Source organism: Euleptes europaea, chromosome 9, assembly GCF_029931775.1.
Source record: "Euleptes europaea isolate rEulEur1 chromosome 9, rEulEur1.hap1, whole genome shotgun sequence".
In the NCBI taxonomy this organism is placed as follows: domain Eukaryota; kingdom Metazoa; phylum Chordata; class Lepidosauria; order Squamata; family Sphaerodactylidae; genus Euleptes; species Euleptes europaea.
In genome coordinates, this window is record NC_079320.1 from 25,863,420 (window position 1) to 25,886,512 (window position 23,093).

Sequence of the window (23,093 nt, forward strand, 5' to 3'; positions counted from 1 at the left end):
AGGGCGGGGTTTGGGGAGGGGAGGGACTTCAATGCCATAGAGTCCAATTGCCAGAGCGGCCATTTTCTCCAGGGGAACTGATCTCTATTGGCTGGAGATCAGTTGTAATAGCAGGAGATCTCCAGCTAGTACCTGGAGGTTGGCAACCCTAGGAACAGGGCTTATGCCCACTAGAGGCTTGTGAAAGGTCCCATTGAGAATCACTTAGCAACAGAGAGCCAAACTCAGCTTTTACCTCAATGGCCTTCTTTTATTTAAATGGAGACAGTGGAGCCCAATGGATATTTTGCCTGACCATTTCAAAACTATTTTCTTTGGGGATTGCATGGTTCGTTTATGAACATGTCCATATTCATGATGAAGTACTATTTGCGGAAACTGATGCACTGTAGAGGGCTAGAGATTTATAAAAATAAAACCCAGCTAGTGCTGTTTGAGATTTTCAACTCCTACTGACAGGCAGATACGTAGTACTGCTAATCCTCTTTTGGTATCTTCTGTAGAGCTTTCTGACAAGGGTGTGTATGCAGGACAGGAAGTGCCTGTCAGGATTCAGCTGCAGCTTAAATCCTTCTACCATAAATGAAGGAAACCAAGAACCATCCTCTTCATCCTGAAGGCCAGATGAACAGAGCAGCCACCCCTGGCTTATCAAGCACAGAAAATTTTTCCCTCTCATGAGAGTCTCAGGCATCTGGCAAGAAGCATACAGGATATAAATACAGAATTTATATAAATTAAATTGTTTCACTTGGAGAAAAGATTTGGCGACATGTATGGAGATGTCAGCTCCTGTTCATGGAAGGACAAACATCTTCAGAGTCTCCATCTAGCAACAACATCCCTTCATTGTATTGTCAAACCACAGTTTCTCAAGGAAGAAACTAATCATCTAAATCACACACTGCTAGCAAACGGCTATTCCAGAAATGAAATCAGAACGGCCATTAAACCAAACAAAAATCAAAAAACTCAGGAAAAACAATCTCCCATAAGAAAGGCATTCTTGCCATTTATTAAAGGAGTCACTGATAGGATGGAGAAACTTGAAAAAACATAACCTACAAACAGTGTTTAAACCCACCAAGAAAATACAACAGATGCTACGATCAACAAAAGACAAAAGAGACCCCCTCAACTCTGCAGGAGTATATCGTATACCTTGCAGCTGTGGACAAGTTTACATCGGGACCACAAAACGCAGCATACAAACAAGGATAAAAGAACATGAAAGATACTGCAGACTGGGCCAACCTGAGAAATCAGCAGTGGCTGAACATGGACTGACCCAAACAGGACACAGGGTCTTATTCCAAGACACTGAAAGACTGGACAATTCTACCAACTATTTTGTCAGATTGCACAGAGAAGCCATTGAAATTCATAAACATCAGCACAACTTTAACAGAAAAGAGTTTAAGAATGAATAAGGCTTGGCTTCCTGTCCTGAAAACCTCCAGACTAACAAAGACTACAGTCAACAATAGCCATGCAGATTAGCTTTGGATTTACACATTAACAGATCACTTCAGGATACAATGGTTCCATATTAACATACCACACCCTCATTAGCACATTATCTTGATACTTACAGGACAATGGTTAGCACATTACCTTGGATACTTTTTGCAGGACAATGATTCAGCTCAAACCCAACCCCTTTCTGACTATATATTACTCTTCCTACACACTTGACACTGAGAGACACTATCCTTCAGTGTTACTCCTCTGAAGATGGCTGCCACAGCTGCTGGCGAAACGTCAGGAAAGAAAATACCAAGACCATGGTTACACAGCCCGGATAACCCACAAGAACCAATCCCTTCATTGATTTGTAAAACAAAATCATGTTAGTTCATTGGAAATGTGGTTACCAACCTCATAGGGGGTCCTTGAGTTCTCTGAGAATCACAATGGATCTGCAGATTATAGAAATCAGTTCCCCTGGAGGAAATGGCAACTTTGGAGGATGGATTCTATTGTGCATTATACAATAGAGTCTGGGAGAAACAGTAGTCCTAAAGTGGCTATAGGGAGTAGGTGCTTTAGCATTTCTGTCTCCAACGTTATTAGAGATTCTGTGTATACGATAGAGACTAGTAGAAACTGGGTATTGCCTTTATTTTATTTTATTTATTTATTTATTATAGGGTACAGAAAAAGCAACAGGGAGAAAGGGTAATGGGGGAAGGTACATCATTTTTATATCACTTTTAATGTCCCATGCAACCCACCACCTATATTTGCTAATCTATACTCTATACCATATTATATGTTCTACATACTCACACTAAAACACAATAACAAGCTTATTTTCCTCTGTCTATATATTCTTCTAAGTACTGTCTAAGCTTTAATCATCAAAATAACCTTTTACTCTGTTTAAACATTTAGCCCGGTTAAAACTCTCTGTATAGTTGTCTTAATTATCTTTTGACTTTAAAACAATTTCTCAAACATATCTGTCATAAAATGGTTGCCATCTCTGTTTATGTTCGTCTGTCAATTTTCGGGGTATTGCCTTTAAAGACACTAAAGGGCAAAGGCTGGTTGAAGATTGAGAGAGAAGGATTGGCTGTTGGCTGGCATCCTTCTGTGGGCATGCAGAGTGGATTTTTCTCCTTAATACTAAGAAAAACCTGAAGAGGATTTGAGAGTTTTTTGTTTGGGTTGAATGGAACATAACTGGCCAGTTATACCAACACAAATATTCAGGATCAAGATGAAGGAGAGTTGGTTTTTATATGTTGACTTTCTCTACCACATAAGGAAGAATCAAACTGGTTTACAATCACCTTCCCTTCCCCTCCCCACAACAGACACCCTCTGAGATAGGTGGGGCTGAGAGAGCTCTTAATAGAACTGTGATTAACCCAAGGTCACCCAGCTGGTTTCACGTGGAGGAGTGGGGAAACTAACCTGGTTCACCAAATTAGCATCTGCCGCTCATGTGGAGGATTGGGAATCAAACATGGTTCTCCAGATTAGAGTCCACTGCTCCAAACCACCGCTTTTAACCACTACACCACGCTGGCTCACTACACCAAGATGACATACACTTACATGCAAACACCTACAAGTAATATAAGGTGGAACAGAAAGGTAAGGGGAAGTGATATGAGGGGGGAAACTTAAAGTTTGAATGTTGTTTGGAGGAAGTGATCTCTCAGGAAGGGAAGAAGTTGGAGGAACTGACCTTTGACTTGGACATGCCATGACAGGGTGTGACATCACATTCCCGCTGAGCTCAGAATGGGAGTTGAGTTGTGTGGGAGTTGAGCTCTGTGACAACTGGGAATGATGCCACATTTGTGGAGCATTTGGGTGCCGTTTCTGGATGCAAGGATGCCGAATCTATGTCACAAAACTGCTTACCGAGCAACCTTGCACAGAGCTGATCCAGAGGCAATTTTGACTCTGCAAGTATATTTTTTGGCTCCTCAAGTCCATGGCCAATGTTTTGTGGTTGAACAGCTTGTATGGAACCACCCAGACTTCATCACTGTAATCTCCTCTGCCTAAACCAATCAGCTTCTGGTTAAGAGATAATTTGTTTAATTTACGGTATAAGCATGTCATGGAGTTTTTGGGGGTAACCCTTAGGGGAAAAGGGAGAAGTCGCCAAAGTGCATTTCTCATTAACCTCCTGTATGAAACTGAAGACAATAAGAGCACTAATTGTGTGGTGTGTTGCTGCTGCTTTAACAATAAGTTGCAGGAATAGTCTAGGACATGTAACAACACCTAAAACCATCTTCTTGTTATTAATATTTAGAGTTAGACATGTTTGGATCAGTTCAACAAATATGCTTATTTGACGGTGGTGTGGGAACTTCATTTACCTGCTTTTGCTGGTGAATAATCATTTTAGAAGTCTACTGAAGAGTACATTTATCTCTCAAGGACAGCACATGAAGGAGAAATACAGTCATTAGTATTGTTCTTTGCTTAATAATATATGGTTTAAGGGGGAAATGGAATGACATGACATCCAAGAAGTTTGTGTAAAGTGCTGTCAAATTGCAGCTGACTTATGGAAACCCTGTAGGGTTTTCAAGGCAAGAGGCGAACAGTGGTTGTTTGCTATTGCCTTCCTCTGCTCAACAACCCTGGCATTCCTTGGTGGTCCCCCATTCAATTACTAACCAGGGCTGATCCTGCTTAGTTTCTGAGATCTGATATTAGCCTAGCTTAGGCCATTCAGATCAGGACGACATCGTAGATAGCAAAGGCTATAAATGTAACCCACCTTTTTTCCCAATGAGGACCCGAGTGGCTTATGTCATTCTCCTTTCCTCCATTCATCATTATAACTATGATTGGTAGGCTAGACAGGTTAGGTAGGCTAGACAGAGTGCCTGACCTATTCAGTCACCCAGCCAGCTTCCATGGCAGAGAGGGGACTTCAAACCTGGGTCTTCAAGATCCTAGTCAGACACTCAAACCGCTATGCTACACAAATTGCATTGTCATTTAATATGCTTGATTTACCATCTATAATGAACATTTTATTTATGACTATCATAAATCGGATTGCCTCATCTTTGCACCTTAGTACACTTTGAAAAAAAGATTTCCATTGTTAAAACAGGACCTGCTAAATGTAATGTTTAGCTCTTCAACCAAACAGCTTCTGGCAAAAACAAGTTTTGACATAAATGAGACTATCAGAAATTGGAGAATTCTGGGTGAAGGCTTTTGGGTGATGGACTGTGGCTCAGTGGTAGAGCATCTGTGTTACATGCAGAAGGCCCCAGTTTAAATCCCAGCATTTGCAGCTAAAAAGATCAGGTAGTAGGTGATGTGAAAGACTTCTACCTGGGATTCTGAAGAGCTATAGTTAGACCAGACAGTACAGATAGGATAATACTGAACGTCATAGACTGATCTTGATAATCTGACTCAGTAGAAGGCAGCTTCATGTGTTCTCTACACTAATGATCAATGAATACAGCCCAGTATAGGAAACCAGTTTTGCAGAACTGTTCTTCCATGCTACTGGAAATGGCCAAGATTGATCACACTCTTAGCTTAATAACCTGGAAACAAAACTGTCAATGAAATCTGATGGGGACAACTGGAATCTGATTAGGTCCACTATTAGGGTGCCTTCTCTAAGATATTTATGAAGATGCTTTAACTTTGATTTTCTTATACAATAAAATCTTGAGAGTATGCCAGGGCATTATGAAGGGCCATCATAGGGTTAATTCTGCTTGAATATGTTGGCAGTTGTTGGTGCTTAAAATCCATTTCCTTTTTTGTGGCATCTAATTTTAAGCACTATAACTGCTGACAGTTATAGTGCTTAAAATTATGTGTAATAAATTTTAAGCCCCTTCATAATGCCCTGGCCTACCCCCCCCCCACCCCAAGAGTTTAATGCATTGGTACCAAAAAACCAGAAGTTAGAACGCTTTCATTGAATCATGTATCCCCTTGAGATCTTACAGGCAGTGGCGTGGGGACCCGCTTTCTGTGACTTTCCCCCATGTGGCCGCAGTAACATTTGGAAGCCAGGTAGGTGGAACAACTCATCCAGGAGCTTCTCACCTGATTGTCACTCTCACTAAAACCTTGAGCTCCTGTATCTGCTGTTTTGGGAATTAAGCCCTGGTTTCATTGTAAATTGTTGAAATAAGTTTGCTCTACAAGTGCTTCCCAAGTGCTGTCGCTATGGAAGCTTATTATTGCGTGAGTTAAAGTCCCTGCCATTTTCCTTGTAGATGGCATTAAGCAATGGAAGATAAACAACAAATGTTGTTTGCTTTATCTCTTGAACAATTATGTGCCCAAAGTTGAAGCCATGCCAGCATTCTACATTTGAGTGGGCAGGCAGCTACTTTGCAGTGTTGCAGAGATGGCCACTATTAGCAAGAAGCCCAGGTTACACTGTGACGGCCTTTGATAGTTTTGCCATTGAAAATCTATAAAAACCCCTTAGAGCCCTATAACAAACCTTATAAAAGACTAAGCATGACATGTGTTGAGAAGGTTTCCTGCCTTAGAAGGTTGAGAAGAAACTTGCCTTAGAAGAATACAGAAGTGTATTCCACACAGTACTCTGGGAACATTGCCAGAGGAATAGATAAAACAACACCTGCTCCAGAAGAGAAAAGTAGTACTGTAGTATTGGAAAACCTTTTCTAATAGATATAAGAGGCAAGCATCAGATATGGTTACATATCTGAGAAAGGACAATGGTGTGGTTGCAATGTGGAATACAATTTCCCCCCAAAATATGATGATGCATGAAGAATAATCAGATTATCTACATTATCAGATGTAGAAGGGGCAACAACACATACTGCAGATGTATTGATAACATAGATCTGAAGTGTATATAAGGCGGAGCAGGATAGCCAGTACTTCAGAATGTTGTTGCTGGGCAGACTGCAGCTGCACAGACACAGCATCTCTCCATCTCAGAGGCCTGAGATGTAAAACATTGAGACTCTGATCCTTGCGTGGACAGAAGTTCTCTGAGGTATCTTGAAGTATCAAGATCTGGATATTTCAACATATCTTATAATATTCACAGTCTTCTTGTGAGACTGCTCTATTCCTAGAAGAGGATGGAGACCCTTAGAATTCTTATCCTTTGAATAAGAATCTAAGTGCAGTGATCTTTCCATAAATTGGAACATTGAGAGTCCACTGGATTAATGGATTCTTACAAATTAAACCTATTTGGCTTACCAATGCTAAAGAACATCCTGAACACAGGACTAATAGATAGACCTCTGAGATAGTGTCAGAAAGTCCTCTACCTAACAGAGGGACTTCTGAAACTCCTCAGAGTAGAGACCAGAGATATTCCTGACAGAAAAGGAGACTCTCTGTACTCTGTGAGATATGCACAATGCTGATACATTGTACAGCGCATACACAGATTTGAACCATAAGTTCACATACAAAACTCTCTACAATTGACACTGCCAGAGAGACTTTAAACAGCTTTAAGCTAACACATAGTATTTATATATTCAGCATTGCTGTCTAATACTAAAAGGAATATGCATAGCATGTACATAGACAATGCCTGATCTTAATGATGATCAGAGGTCTTCTTTATAGCTAAGAATACTGATAGAAGTCTTCAAGGATTCAAGACTTAGAAAATACAGATACTTTGGGATAAATTAATATGTTCTTATAGAACTTAGCTACTTAGAGGTTTGCAGATGACATAGCAAGATATATTGTCTTCTGTATGATATTTTGAATGATTTAAGTTAGGATGCTTCTAACCTAATCTTTTCCCAAAGAACTAACCATATTTTGACAGGCTTTCTGTAACTTTATATCCTGAATGAAGGTGCATTGCACTACTAATACTTTATGAGGTATATTCTGACTTAGATACTCCTTTATGGAGGCATAGAGATTGTGAATGATTACTTGCTACTTCTTGTTACATAAACGTGTTTAAGACTAATGATGTCTAGCCTTATATAATATGTTAAGACTTTGCAACCAAAAGCATATATTATATAATGTAAATAAATGTGTTTTTATTATACGTATACTCTTGTCCAGTATTATAAATTTATTGGCGTGTTCAAGAGATGTCCTAGGAACTGTAACAAGTTTCTAGGAACCGTTGATTCCGGTCTAGTGGTGTCTCGCTGAATAAGATAACATATTCCTTCTCAGGAAGGGGTCCTTTCTAAAAGTGTAGGCACTTAACGGCCCAAACCACGACAACACCGAATCTTGGCAAACAATCTTTCAGCTTGTATTAGGGTTGCCATCCTCCAGGTACTAGCTGGAGATCTCCTGCTATTACAACTGATCTCCAGCTGATAGAGATCAGTTCACCTGGAGAAAATGGCTGCTTTGGCAATAGGACTCTATGGCATTGAAATTCCTCCCCTCCCTAAACCCCGCCATCCTCAGGCTCCGCCCCAAAAACCTCCCACTGGTGGCAAAGAGGGACCTGGCAAACCTAGCTGGCAGGGCTGCGAAGTTGATTCCATATCACCTTCAAGAAAGCCATTCCGGTTTTCAAAATGTTACATCGATTTATACCTTATATGTTCATATAACTATTAATGATTCCCCCCCTCAAATAAACATGTGATACATTTTATTGCCACCATTTTAAAATAAGAATATAACATACAAAAACTGGTAAAATAGGTTGCTCACATATAACTTCTACAACACATACAATTGACCACTAATAGGATTGTTCTTACTGTCATCTTCCAGAATAATTGTAGCTTAACTTTTTAATTCAGTTTGAGTTGACTAGCATTACCTCAAAGACATTTTCCCAACATCATCTTTTTTCATAGTGAATTATATCACTATGAAAAGAAGCCGAAGAATACACCCTCGTTTTTTGGCAACTGAATGTTGAAAACTAGAGGCCTCAAGCATATTAAAGGCTTTGCAGGAAATTCCCAGACTTTTATACTAAGACAGTCAGGCACCATACAAACTAATCTGAGGAGATAAAAATCTAATCTGTTTGCAGAACAGGCATAAAGAAAAATTAAATGGCTGTAGTTACATTTCCCATCAATCAATCTTCTAGATTGCTTCAGTAGATTAATACTGTTGTTAATTCGGCCAATATGCTTGATGCTTTACCGTGATAGGAAATAATATCATCCTGCCAAAAGTGATTTGCAATGTGAAAAGACACCATTGATATGTCAAAACCAAAGAACTGCATACAGGGCCACAAGAACTGGGCCAATCTTTGCTGATCCGCTGTTCACCTGGAAACAGGAACAGGGAGAACTGAATCTACCTCTCTTTCCCCTCTCCTCAAAATAGATGGATATTGGATCTGTTGCATTTTTTTTAATGCACTACCCTATTTTTTAAACAGAGGGGAATCTGTGCACACAGGATATATTTGTACACATAAATCCTCATCAAGCAGAGATACACTTCTAGAAATCTGCTGCAGCGTTCCTAACTACTTCTCAATAGCAATGTGAGAATTCCAGGAGCTGAAAGTCTTCCGAACGACTATTCTGATGTCTTTTACAATCAACATCACCTACTAGTGTTCATCTTCTGACAAAAAATGTTGTGCATGCCATAGTGTTCAAATAAAGGTTTTCATGAACTTTTGAGTAACCCATTAACATAATCAGGTATGGCCGACCAGGCAGGCTCTCCCTCCCTCCTCTGTGGGGGGGTGCCACAATGGGCTGGGGGCTCTTTTCCAGGGCAATTCCCCCAACCAACAGGCCCGTATGTCAACACCAAAGTGCTGTGCTGGTGTAACTCTAGCACTGGCACAGAAGTGGGTGGTGTCAAGAGGAAGCCAGAGCAGAATGGGGCTTAGCTGGCATCCTAGATATCCCTAGCCTTGGTCATGTCCCCAGCACCACTCTTGTGTTACATTGGTATAGCCCTAGTATAGCTTTAAAATCTCTATACAGCACAGGCAGAGGACAAATACAACTACTCCACTGCCTCCCACTGCTTCCCGCCATGCCCTGAGCAGCTTAGATTCCTAAAGGATGAAATAGATGTGACCTGGGGACACTTCCGCCATTTAAGTCTTATTTAAAAATTGCTATGCAGAATGGGAACAAGAACGGAGGCACTCCGTTCTTGTTCCCCCCACACATCTTTTCCTGTGCGCAAATGGTCATTGAGGGGAGAGCAAAGCCCAATCAAACAGGTCTTTCTGGGCCAATCAAGTGGGAAAGGCTTCTGTGATTGACCTATGAAGATTTTTACATGCATTAGAGATCTCCCACTTTTACAGTTAATCTCCAGACTACAGAGGTCAGTTCCCTGGATAAAATGGCTGTTTTGGAGGGTGGGTTGCATGGCATTGTACATTGCTAAGGTCCCTCCCCTCCCCAAGCCTCCCTTTCCAGGCTCCACTAGGGTTGCCAGCTTTAGGTTGGGAAATACCTGGAGATTTGGGGGAGGGTGGAGTCTGAGGAGGGCTGGATTTGGGGAGGGGAAAGACTTCAATAGCAGGCGATCTCCAGCTAGTACCTGGAACGTGTCCAGAGGAGGTGAGGGGTCTGGAGACCAAGTCCTATGAGGAAAGGTTGAAGGAGCTGGGTATGTTTAGCCTGAAGAGAAGACTGACAGGGGATATGATAACCATCATCAAGTACTTGAAGGGCTGTCATATGGAGGATGGTGTCGAGTTGTTTTCTGTTGCCCCAGAAAGTTGGACCAGAATGAACGGGTTGAAATTAAATCAAAAGAGTTTCCTTCTTGACATTAGGAAGAATTTTCTAACAGAGCGGTTCCTCAGTGGAACAGACTTCCTCGAGAGGTGGTAAATGCTCTTTCCCTGGAGGTTTTTAAGCAGAGGCTAGATGGCCATCTGTCAACAATGCTGATTCTATGACCTTGGGCAGTTCATGGGAGGGAGGGCATCTTGGCCATCTTCTGGGCATGGAGTAGGGGCATGGAGTAGGGGCCATCTTCTGGGCATGGAGTAGGGGCCACACACTGAGGGTGTGGGGGGGGAAAGGTAGTTGTGAGTTTCCTGCATTGTGTAGGGGGTTGGACTAGATGACCCTGGTGGTCCCTTCCAACTCTATGATTCTATGAGGCTGGCAACCCTAGGCTCCACCACCAAAATTTCTAGATATTTCCCAACCCAGAGCTGGCAATTCTTTTCTTTCCCCAATTGGTTGGAATTATATTTTGGAGAAACTGCTCTCATGTTACTGTATACGTGCAGATGTGTGGCAGAAGTTCAGGCTGATTGTAAGTAACAATACAGATCTTTAGCTACAGGCCTCTACTGTAGTTGTACTCTGTGTCCTCCAACAAATCTTCCAGATGCAGGAGGAACCAGTGATCTTCAGATAGGCTATATGACAGATTCTTCCAGCATGTCCTAGTTGATAAGAGCAGGATAGTTCCAACTCAGAGTTTGTAGTTCTTTGCTATAGAAGTTCTGAACAATGCATGCAGGAGAGATTTTTTTTTTCCTGGCACCATCGGCTCAACGTTGCTTTTCTATTAACACAGGTGAGTGACTCCTAATTAGAAAAAGCAAGCACTCTCGTTGGCTCTGTAGTGGTTACTCTGAAACTCATTAAGCAGCGCTGCATCCGAGTGCCGTGTTTTATGTAAACAAGACCTCTGAGGAAGGTATAGATGTCTAATGAAGATGAAAAGGAAAGCAACAGACGTATGTTAGGACAAATTAATAATACCCATGTCAAGTTTTGAAAGAAAAATCATTTGCTGTGCCATAATTACACATTTCAAAGTAGACCAGGAAAGAAGTTGCTAGCAGGCGGTTCGTCTGGAGGTAAAACACATGCCGAGAAGGTTAACTACTAATGTAAAAAAAAAAATTGAAATGGGTCAGCCATAGGCCTGAAAGTCTGAAAACCCATGGATGAAATAAGGATTCATTACACAACAAATAAATTAATGCTCAGAGAAGAAGAAGAAGAAGAAGAGTTGTTTTTATATGCCTACTTTCTCTACCACTTAAGGAAGAATCAAACTGGCTTTCAATCACCTTCCCTTCCCCTCCCCACAACAGACACCCCGTGAGGTAGGTGGGGCTGAGAGAGCTCTAACAGAGCTGTGACTAGTCCAAGGTCACTCAGCTGGCTTCATGTGTAGGAGTGGGGACCAAACCACCACTCCAAACCACCGCTCTTAACCACTACACCACACTGGCTCTCTACACCACGTTAACTCCCATAAAATCTGTGGCAGAACTTGAATGGCATTTCAGCTGGGCTGCAACCTGGCCCACGATTTCCAGGGATGCCACTTCACACCATAGTTCTATAACACACCATTTCTGGAAGATCTTCATCATTACAGTCAGTTATATGGTCGTTCTGCAACTTCATTGCATGACAGCCTTTGCTGTTTCAGCCTACTGCTTAGAAAAGCTGTGGAGCCCCACCTTCTGGGCTATGAGCCACTGCAGAGATGTTATTTATTTCTGCTTTGCAGAAGTACCTGCCACCAGTGCCTATGTGCACAGTCTGGATAGAAGGATGCCATGCATCCTGCCTCTCCTTTGACCCATGAGAGGAAAAGCAGGATGGTGAAGTCATTCAGCAGAGGAGAGGATTACTTTATGTTACTCTTTGACAAGTTAGACTCTCCCTTCCCCATAAAAGGTGTCCCTAGGTTTGCCAGGTCCCCCCTGGCCACTGGTGGGGAATGGGGGTGGGGGTAGGGTTGCCAGTTCCAGGTTTGGAAACTCCTGGAGATTTGGGGGTGGAGCATGGGGAGGACATGCACCTCAGTGGGGTACAATACCATAGAGTCTCCCCTCCAAAGCATCCATTTCCTCCAGGGGCACTAACCTCTGCAGTCTGGTGATGAGCTGTAATTCCAGGGGATCCCCAGGTCCCACCGGGAGACTGACATCTCTAGCTTTCCCTTGTCTATTCTCTCTTACCCCAGCCTGGCCTGGCCTGGAGACACTCCCTGCCCCAAATAGTCAATCCTCCAATGCTCCATGTCTGCTTGCACCATGGTGAGGTTGGAAGTAGGGTTGCCAGATCCCTCTTCACTAACGGCGGGAGGTTTTCGGGGCAGAGTCTGAGGAGGACGGGGTTTGGGGAGGGGAGGGACATCAATGCCAAGTGAATGGATCTCTATCATCTGGAGATCAGTTGTAATAGCAGGAGATCTCCAGCTAGTACTGGAGGTTGGCAATCCTAGTTGGAAGTCTGGCTCCTTCTCTTCCTGTCACATGACTTGAATGTCAATGCTTGCAGTTCAGCAGGTCCCATGTTGCCACACAGGTATCAGAGGTGGGTCCTGAGTCAGGATAGATTGAAGACTACTGATGCAGAATGTATGTCTGCAACTTGATTTTTTTTCCATATCAGCATTTTCCATAATTAACAGTAAATCTTCCCAATACATGCAAGCTAAAGTGAAAAGTAAGGATATAGGGTAGTATTCTGAAAACCACTAAGAGGTTATGTGAAGTCATCAGTAGTGTCATTCCATTGTAATTTTACTAGATTTGACATATTTACAGACTTTTATTTGATTTGGGGGGTGTATTTTTATGTCATTTGCTGGTTTTCTTCTTTATAGAATTTGACACAATAATTTTTCAGCTACTATTTTTATTATCAGTGTTTCACTCAGACTGATACTTTAAGATCACAATGCTTGCTTTTATTATTTTAAACTGTTCTAAAACTCATTTTACCTTGGGAGCCTGAAATTTTCAGGGTAAAAAAAGAAGTTAAATAAAAAACGTCAGATATTTGAACAGAATTATATGAACAGAACTAAAGATCCCAGCAATAGGCCATTTGTCTTGCTCTTGCACCATATTTGATTTCTGTGGTCACAAATAGGTGATTTGGCAGATTAAGACATCCATATGGACATGTCAGAAAATACTCACCTGGGAAAGTTCATAAACAATACACAGCAGAGCCCACTACTATTTCCAGTGACTATTCTCCAATGAAGCTAAAGAATTCATGCATTCAGTGACATTAAAATCTGAAAATGGTTACTGGTTTGGTGGATATACATTGCAGCGAACCACATAAACTTTGCAAATAACATCAGTCCTTTCCAAGCTGAAATCTAACGGCTCATTTGGAGCATGCAATCAGTACTCCTTCATCTAAAGGAGTTTTCCACGAACACAAAACTCCCAATAAATAAACTGAGAAAGAGCCACTGGCATTTGGATTAAAAATTATTTTATTTTATTTTATTTTTGCCCGGTAGGGTTTTTCTTTCCCCTTGACAAAGCCCAGGCCTTTAATGAGTTCCAGGGGGACAAGGGATCTGTCAATCACAATGCATTTTTCAAGTATAGTAATCTCTGCCCTATCACAGAACCACAAGGCATGAAATAATTAGAAAGCCCAGAGTAACTGCTCTGCTTTACAAGAGCAAAATTCTTGTGTGGATCATTTACATAAACTTGTCACTTCCTATTATAGTTCAAATGCAAGCTGGGTAATAACCATGGCACTAAAAGAAGGAAGGTGTGCCTTCCTCCATCTTTGAAGCACAAGGTACACATGTGTCCAGCTTTCGGTTCCTCCCCTCCCCCCGCCTGCTCACTGAATTAATGTAAAGTATCTTTGATTTTCCATTAAATGGGAACTATTCATGCTGCTATGGCAGCAGTCCATGTGCAGCCTCTCCTTCTTAAGAGAGGAAAAAAGGCTTTTGCGTCAAGCCATTGTTACGAGAGAATTCACTTTGAGGAGCATTTCAAAGCTGATCCGATTGGGGGGAAAGAATAATGTTAAATATTGGGCATGAAATATTTATAAGACGGGCGCATAGGAGCAGATGACAAAGTAGCTGGGAAAATAAACACTCTCCCGCTTGACTGTTTTTCTCTTTAGGTCTGTGTACATGCGAGTTTGTGTGCATGTGCAAGAATGGAAGAGCATGTATGTACACATAGGACAGATGTATATAAGTATAAATGTGTGTGTGAGTGTGTGTGTGCTTGTACGGACATAAGCAGATACTCGCACCCAATGGTCAAATGGCTTAATGGGATTTAGTGCAATCTGCATTTGAATTCTCCTTCTCTGAAATGGTTGCTGAAGACAGAGATGAGATGTGCAGAAAAAAAGCAATTGCAAGGGGCACCTTTTTTAAAAAGTGTTTTATGTTGATGCAGTTTCTATTTTGTGGCAACCATTTTTTTCTCATTTATTTTTGGGACACCTAGCTGTTTGTATTACTGTAAGAATAATGTGGCCTGTATGCCATTTGAGAGGGGCTGATCTTCTGCGACATGGTCTATATGTAGGGTTGCCAACCTCCAGGTGCTAGCTGGAGATCTCCTGCTATTACAACTGGCCTCCAGCCAATAGAGATCAGTTCACCTGGAGAAAATGGCTGCTTTGGCACTTGGACTCTATGGCATTGAAGTCCCTCCCCTCCCCAAACCCCGCCCTCCTCAGGCTCTGCCCCAAAAATCTCCTGTTGGTGGTGAAGAGGGACATGGCAACCTCTCTACCTGCAGGAATAATTGTAATCTACACAGTTAAATACTGAAGTGGGCTACATGACCTAGCTCTGAACTGTTTTATATGAAAACTGCAGGCCATGGGTTGGATCCAGTCACATTTTTTGCTCAATCTTGGTCAATTCCCCTCTTTATTATAGCCCCCATCCCATACGGCTTTTGTCCACGATTCCCAGCATAGCATTTTTGGTAGTCAAAAGGGACCCTCTCTTCCCTTTTTCACTAATGGAAAAGCTAGTTGGATCCAAACCAGGATCACTTACCTCTCTGCATGGCAGAATCAGGAAGTGTAAGGGAAGAACTGGTTATAAAGTCATCCATCAAGCTCTATTAATCTAAGATCTCCAAGAGAGAAAGCATTGTTGATGGATTAAATTCAGTTCTTCACTTCCCCTTGCATGCAAAAAAGTCTAACTCCCATCTCAGGTCAGATTTCACTGCAGAGTTTAGGCAGATGGGAAAATGATTGTCATTCAGCTTTTCTCCCAAAGTAATCAGGAAATTCTGGAGTGATGGGATTTCAGCATAGTAGCTTTTAATTTAAAGGAGTCTCTCCCCCCACCCCATGCTTTTCCTCTGGTGCAGCTGCGACCATTGCTGCTGCTGCTGCTGAAGGGCATGCAGGCTGCTTGTTTCTGTCATTTTAGAAGACAAGAAATATGATGCTCACCAGAATCATAAACAGGAGGTTACCAAGGATTTGAATCTACAATGCAGTACTTCACACAGACTAACTTGATTTGGTCTACCAGAGCTGAACCTTTTTATTCTTTTATAACAAACAGTGTTGTATAATGCAGGAAGTTTGCTCCAAAATGTATAGTGCATTGCAGTCATTCAATTTCTGTAGCTAAATTTGTCTGTGTAGAGAGCCAATGTAGGCAACAGTGAACTGCTGGGTTAGGAGGGGAAGGAGCTTGACAGATGTTGGTCACAGTTCGGAAAAAGTCTACTTGGCCAGGCAATCCGGCCACTCAATGTATCAGGTACGCTAGCATTTAAATCCCTGGGATTATTTAACAGTTCTTCTGTCGCTGTGATCCAGTTGCTCTGGTATCTATGCAGGGCTCCAATGAATTTGATGTTCTTGTCCTGGGACAGATAGAACTTGACAAATGGAAGGACTTGCAGTTTCCACTGATCCAAAAGCAGCCCCTGTTGACAGTGTTGATCACTAATGCACAAGGAATGGGTTAAACTCTCTGCAAATCTGACCTAGGAACTTTACACATAATCCCTATAATTACAGCCATTTAGTTTTTCTCACATCATTTGGTACTATTCTGGCATCTATGGCCAGCAGAGCTGACACAAGCCAGGGTCCTTGGCTCAGCAGGGGACTCACCACTTATCAGATCTGTTGACATTGCCATGAGGAAAAAGAAAGAGGGGAGCAGTTAAGAGCAGTGGAATCTAATCTGGAGAACTATGTTTGATTCCCTATACCTCCACATGAGCAGCGGACTCTAATCTGGTAAACTGGGTTTGTTTCCCCAGCTGGGTGACCTTGGGCTAGTCACAGTTTTCTTAGAGGTCTCTCAGCCTCACTTACCTCACAAGGAGTCTGTTGTGGGAAGAGGAAGGGAAGGAGATTATAAACTGGTTTGATTCTTCTTAAAAGGTAGAGAAAATTGGCATATAAAAACCTCTTCTTCTTCTTCTATGCTCTGCATCACAGGAACTCAACAAAAACTTGCGGTTCTGCTTCATTATTGTTACTGGAGACATGCCAAAATTGCTTAGGCCTTACCTTTCCTTCCCATACGAATTCATGTTGCAACGAAAAAATCAGGCTGATTTGGGTAGAGTCCCACACGGGGCACAGTTGACTGCATGGACAGTCATCTTAGTGCTCCTACAACACAACTGGCTCAGTCTTCAGCCCATGCTGAGGTATAGAACTGGCATGGAACAATGATGTGAGTTGATCCTGAATGAAGGATAATTGTTTCCTAAGGAAGAATTACTTATCACTACATTTTTCCAGAGAGGAAGTTCAGAATATTTGGCATCTTACTGAAAGCAATGGAGACAGGAAAGCAATTTACAAAGTCTTATGCTGTGCAAACCAAGCAGAAGGTTTGTTTTATGAAAGGAAATTTACAATATAAACTTGGAAACAAAATCTTCCTTCATCCGGGTGTTTTAAATCCATTGAGAAGTGCCATCCAGAATGAACACCAAGCATGTTGCAATAATTTCCTTTTTGAATTTCATTTGGGGGGTGGAGACAAGAATTCTCAGCCTGGAGGGCACTATAATTTAATCTTTTGCCACTGCCTTAGGACAATCTTGTCAACAAAGCATTGAGCTAAAGGACAGTTATTTTTAGGATTACAAAGAAGAATTAAAATATTTTGATAGGCAAGCCAACAAATGAGTAAGAAACTGATCTATGAGAATAACACCAGAAAAAGGCATGTCGCCCTGTCTTGTTTGGCTTGGCAGAGAGGGAACATCAGTATAAGGCTGATGCTGCTATAACATGTCTTGCCTTTACCTGAAGACATGACATCTCCTCTGCCATAAGAAATGTTCCAGAGTGTCACACAGTGCATAGATATGTCTGCCAGATGACACAAACACACACACTAGCTGCCTAGCAAGCATGGAAGAGTGGGGTGGGGATTCCAAATGCAGACAAATCTCTGTCCCTCGGGGAATTTACATTAGGTTGATCTGTGTAAGAGATATTTCTCTGCTAATGAAGTCTTGATCCTTTGGCTCCACTTGAAAGAGATCAGAAGTGTATCAAGTGTTCTGAGCAGGTGGTAACTAGCTCAAAAGCACTGGCCCATCAATCCAGGTATGGGGTTTAACTATGGTAGTAATACTCTTGAAAGGGAGAGAGAGCCTACACCTAAGCGATCTATTGTATGGAGCACACTTTCAACTATAATCATCATACACTAATAACATTGCTAGGCTGGCTTCAATTTGGGTTTGCTCCACAGAACATTTTCTAAATCCCCAAAGTGTCAACGTCTGTCCTGGCCCAACGTTCCTCTCCAGCCCATCTTCCACCCCCTCTGTGCACATCAGGATTGCCAAAGGGAAGCCCTCAACTCACCACTCAGCAGGAGACTGACCAGTGGCCAATCCACTTTTTTGTGCTCTGAATCATCTACTCATCCACTACCCACCAGCTTGGAAGATATAGCATGACAACCCAGAGTAGGGTTGCCAGGTCCCTCTCCACCATCGACAGGAGGTTTCTGGGGCAGAGCCTGAGGAGGGTGGGGTTTGGGGAGGGGAGGGACTTCAATGCCATACAGTCCAATTGCCAAAGCAGCCATTTTCTCTAGGTGAATTGATTTCTATTGGCTGGAGATCAGTTGTAATAGCAGGAGATCTCTAGCTACTACCTGGTGGTTGGCAACCCTAACCCAGAGACTTTAAAAATGGCCTTAAATTGGGCCTCTCCATGGAGGACGGTGACAGAACACACACCCGTTCTCACTTCCCATGTGCCTAGTTGCCCATCAATATGTAACTGGTGGCCTTTGCAGGGGTCACAGCATCTCTCTACGTGCAGGCTGAAGATGCTCTCACTCTGGAGTTAGATCACCAGCTGTTGCCCATTCTTGACCAGCTTCCCCCAAACTGGAAAGGGGAGGTAGACAACCCAGTCCCACTCCTACTAACCCTCTTTCCTCTGAAACAGAAAAGGCTGAAATGTTAATCCTCCTGGGTTGTCTCCACCCCCACCCCCCATTTTACATATCTGACAGCAAACAGCACAGGTTATCTGCCTTTTCCCATCTTTCTGGAAGGCATCTTCTACTAGCCAATAGCCTCATGGCATTTCCTCCAGCAACCAAGTCATGCCCTGATGGCTGGCAAACTTCTTGTTCTTGGCTGCCAGGTCTCTCTCTTCATCTTTCTAGTGCAAAATTCTTCTTCCACTACCAGGGGCATAGTCCCTCCAATGAGCTATGAACCTTTGTCTATAGTGAGCTATAGTGAGCTATAATGATTGCAATAGTGAGCTATAATGATTGCTGGGTAAGGTGCTTATACTTTGTTCCTTCTCTTTGCCCTTATGAAATGGGAAGCTGTCTATGGTCTTTGTGGCATAAGGGGAGACAAATCACATTCTGTAAGAATCCCTGAAGCATCTGAACTGTATACTTTCTGTCTCTACCCAGTTGTGTTTGCATCTCCCATGATCTATGTGTGATATGGGCCACAGTAATGTGATCAAACAGGATTTATTAGTTGGTTACTATTATCTGATAACACAAGGAAAATAATCAATTTGATTAATAATTGAAATATAGCAAAGAAAATAAGTATATTTCTTGAGAAAGTATTTGATTGTGTGGAATGGCAATTTTTATTTAGCATCTTAGATGTTTTTCACTTTGGAATTTTCTTTCTACAGTATATCAAAGCAATAAACTAAAAGGTATCTTAATAATCAACCCTCCAGGTGATTGTGTCTCTGCTTTCTCCATTATTATTCACTATTTTATACAGCCATTCACAAATAGACCAAATATTAAAATTACTGGAATAGAGAGGATTTATTGTTTCTAAAATATTCCTTTACACTAATGATACAATACTGAAATGGATTAATTCACTAATTAACCCAGGGAGCACGTGAAAGTATTGTCATTTGTGGGGGAAATAGTATGGTAGAAGATAAATGTAGAAAAGCTGATTTTTTAAAATATTACTATTAATTAAAAAATAAAAAAAAGTTTTTGCTCAATTTGATAATACTGTTTGGCTGGTAAACCAGTGAAGTGTCTCATAATCCAGCTAACAGTTGTGGATGTGTGTTAAGAGCTGTCAAGTCGCTTCTGACTCAAGACGACCCTATGAATCAATGTCCTTAAGAATCTTTTCTAGCTCCTTCATGGCTGCCCTTCCCAGGCCCAGGGGGACCCGGAGCAGCCTTCCTGCGGCTGCAGGAGGCTGCCCAAGGCCCCCCCGCCGCCATTTTTCCCGGGCGGGAGGGGCCTTGGGCAGCCTCCTGCAGCCGCTTCCTCCCTGGGCCTCGCCGCCGCTTCCTCCCGCCGGGAGCGGCCTGGGCAGACTCCTGCAGCCGCAGGAAGGCTGCCCAGGCCCCCCCGGGCCGCGCCGCCGCCGGACCCTCGCCGCTGGAGAGCCCTGTCAGGTAAGCCTGTGGGGGGGGGAGGGGTTATAAGCCGACCCTCGGCTTATACGCGGGTGCCTAATTTTTCCCCATTTTGGGGGAGAAATTAGGCACCTCGGCTTATACGCGGGTCGGCTTATACATGGGTATATACAGTACCTGAAGAAGGTATCAGATACCTGATATCAAATCAAAAGGGAGATTTGTATCTGAAGAAGTGAACTGTGGCTCACGAAAGCTCATACCCTGCCAGAAAATATTTTTGTTAGTCTTTAAGGTGCTACTGGACTCTTGCTCTTTTCTACTACAGTCAAAAGTGTTAGTGATGCAGATATATTAATAATTTTGCATATTGATAGTATAAAAAGTTATTTGATAAACATGATTTTGTAAATTCTAAATAAACATCTTTCCAAAGCTACTATTAATAATAGAAATTTCTTAATCCCAGTTCCTCTCTTCTTGTTTATGGTAGACAATATTACACAATTTTTCAAGGATTACAGTTAAAATGTTAGAAAAGAAAGCTAAATTATCCAAACATTATATTTAATTATTAAAACTCTCTGAAATAATTTTCTTGATGATTAATACAGACCCTGATAAATGTTTGTACGGTTTGATGCAGACTTGTTCAAATACACTATTATGAATGTTACTGCATTTTAGTATTATCTATATAAAGAGATCTGCTTCCAATCCTAATCCTTGTGACCAATTACTTCCAAACTCCTAGCACTTAAATAACTTGTTCTGGAGTTCATGTATTTGTTCATTTATAACATATTTGCCATGCTTTTCTTGCAGATACACCTCAAGGCTTACAAGAAATAATGCATCATATATGCATCATATTTCAGTTTTGAAGTTTAATATTTAAGATTTGTATTTACATTTGCTGTCAATAACTAAGTATGAAGAGAGAAAAATAATAACCATTTGTCTTAATAACCATTTATTGGTGATCAAAACATCTGGTGATTTGCTCTGATAAAAGGTAACACACCTTCACCCATTTCCTTAAATTCAAAGTGTTTATTTTTTATTGCACTTACACCTCTCTGATAATGGATACAAGACCTAGGTGATGTTTAAATATCACATGCTAAGGCTAAATTTAGACACTCTACAGGAAAAATGGCTGGTGTTGCACCCATGAATTGTGAGAACATTTCTCTACATGGTCGCCTGGTGATGGTAGTGGTGGAGTTTGTTGCTGTTGTTTGTTTTTAAGGAGCGCAACTGTCATTCATCTAGCATGTTCATCAGGAGCACTTTCCAGTTGGCCCACACAAAACTGACAGAAATTCCATGACAGTTGGCTCTGCTCTGTCGTCTTTCTATCACTGCCCTTCCCCCAGATTAATATATAGCATCTCGAAGATCTGGAGAATTTCCAAATACTTGGGAGCTCAGACTCCACACTTGAGCTTGGAGTAGCCAACTGGCAGGGGCATCAGAAACCCTTTGCCTTCAGGATGGTCGCAACCAGGCTCTTTGAAGTCCAAAGCATCATTTTATCTCTTGTTGCACATGGCCTGTGATATGCCGGTCCGTTACACACAGCTGTCACTGGGTAAGTCGGCAGGCATTTGAAGAAGTGTCAGCTATCCTTGTGAAAAAGACAAGAGTTTAACAAAGTGCCCCTCTTCAATGAAATTATTTGGATGCCTGATGAGAATATGATTCCTTAGATTTTGTCTCATATAGCTAATGACATGACAAATATTTTCAATTCTTAAAAACCCAGAGACAGCTGCCAAAAATTTTTGGTAACTGGAATGGTAAAGGCAGACAAAAATTTAAGACTACAGGAGATTTGAGCAGAATAGCATTACTTTAAAAGGTGCCGTCAAAACAGAGCCTGTTGTGATATTTCCATTCGATTCTCACGTAATTCTCATTCCACTTGTTCTTCTTGGACTCTCTATGTTTCTGGGATGAGGTTGTATTGATTATGCACCCACAAATATTAATATCTGTGAGCCAACAGAAATTCCCCCACCTCCATGCCCATGCGTACACTGTTTCCTAGTGTGTCCACTTCCCAAGGAGAACAGTTCAAACTCTATTTTTGTTTGTGACACACAAGGCCATCAATGGTCTGTAACAGGCATTTTAAAGATCACATCCATTCTCAGGAATAACAAAACACACAGCTACCAGATCATGCAAATTAAACAACCAGACTTTTTAAACATATCATTTGAGTAGTAGTTGGAGTGATGATGATGTAATTTTCCCAGATAACACTGTGGCTGCAATCCTAAGAACTCTTGGGAGTAAGCCTCCTTGAATAGAATGGGACCTACTTCAAAAAGCTTACTCCCATATGAACCCACCTGCCCACTCCAATCATCTTCAGAGGCCCTGCTTTGGATACCCCTGCCATCTGAGGCTAGACAGGTGGCAACTTGAGAAAGGACCTTCTTGGTCATGGCACAAAACTTTGGTACTTCTTCCCTAGGAAGATTAATCTGTCTCCCTCTAACACCTTCCACTAGCAAATAAAGACTTTTTGTTTTGTTTGGCATTCCCTCACTATCTCTTATTAGCCCTTCTCCCTGTTTGAATGCTCATGTGGAGGTGTGTATTTCATAACTTATCTATATATCTAATAGTGATGGGTGGCCCCCACCTGCGGATATCGAAATCTGTGGGTCGGGGCCACTCTGACAAGAAAGACATTTTCCTGCAAATTGGGGGGACCACCCGGGTTTGCAGAAAAATCTGAAATCTTTCAAAAACTACAGGGCAAGAGACGTTCAAAGGTGGTTTGCCATTGCCTGCCTCTGTGTCACAAGCTGATATTCCTTGGAGGTTGCCCATCCAAATACTAACCAGGGCTGACCCTGCTTAGCTTGTGAGATCTGACGAGATCAGGCTAGCATCCCCCCCAAGCAAATGTGTTGTCTGAACATGTGTAGAGGATGCACCCACTCACCTCCTTCTCCTCCAGTAGTTGGCCTGGCAGCACAGGCTGGGAGCAACAGTGTTGACAAAGGTGAACCAGATTCTGAACCAGATTCAGATATGCCTTGG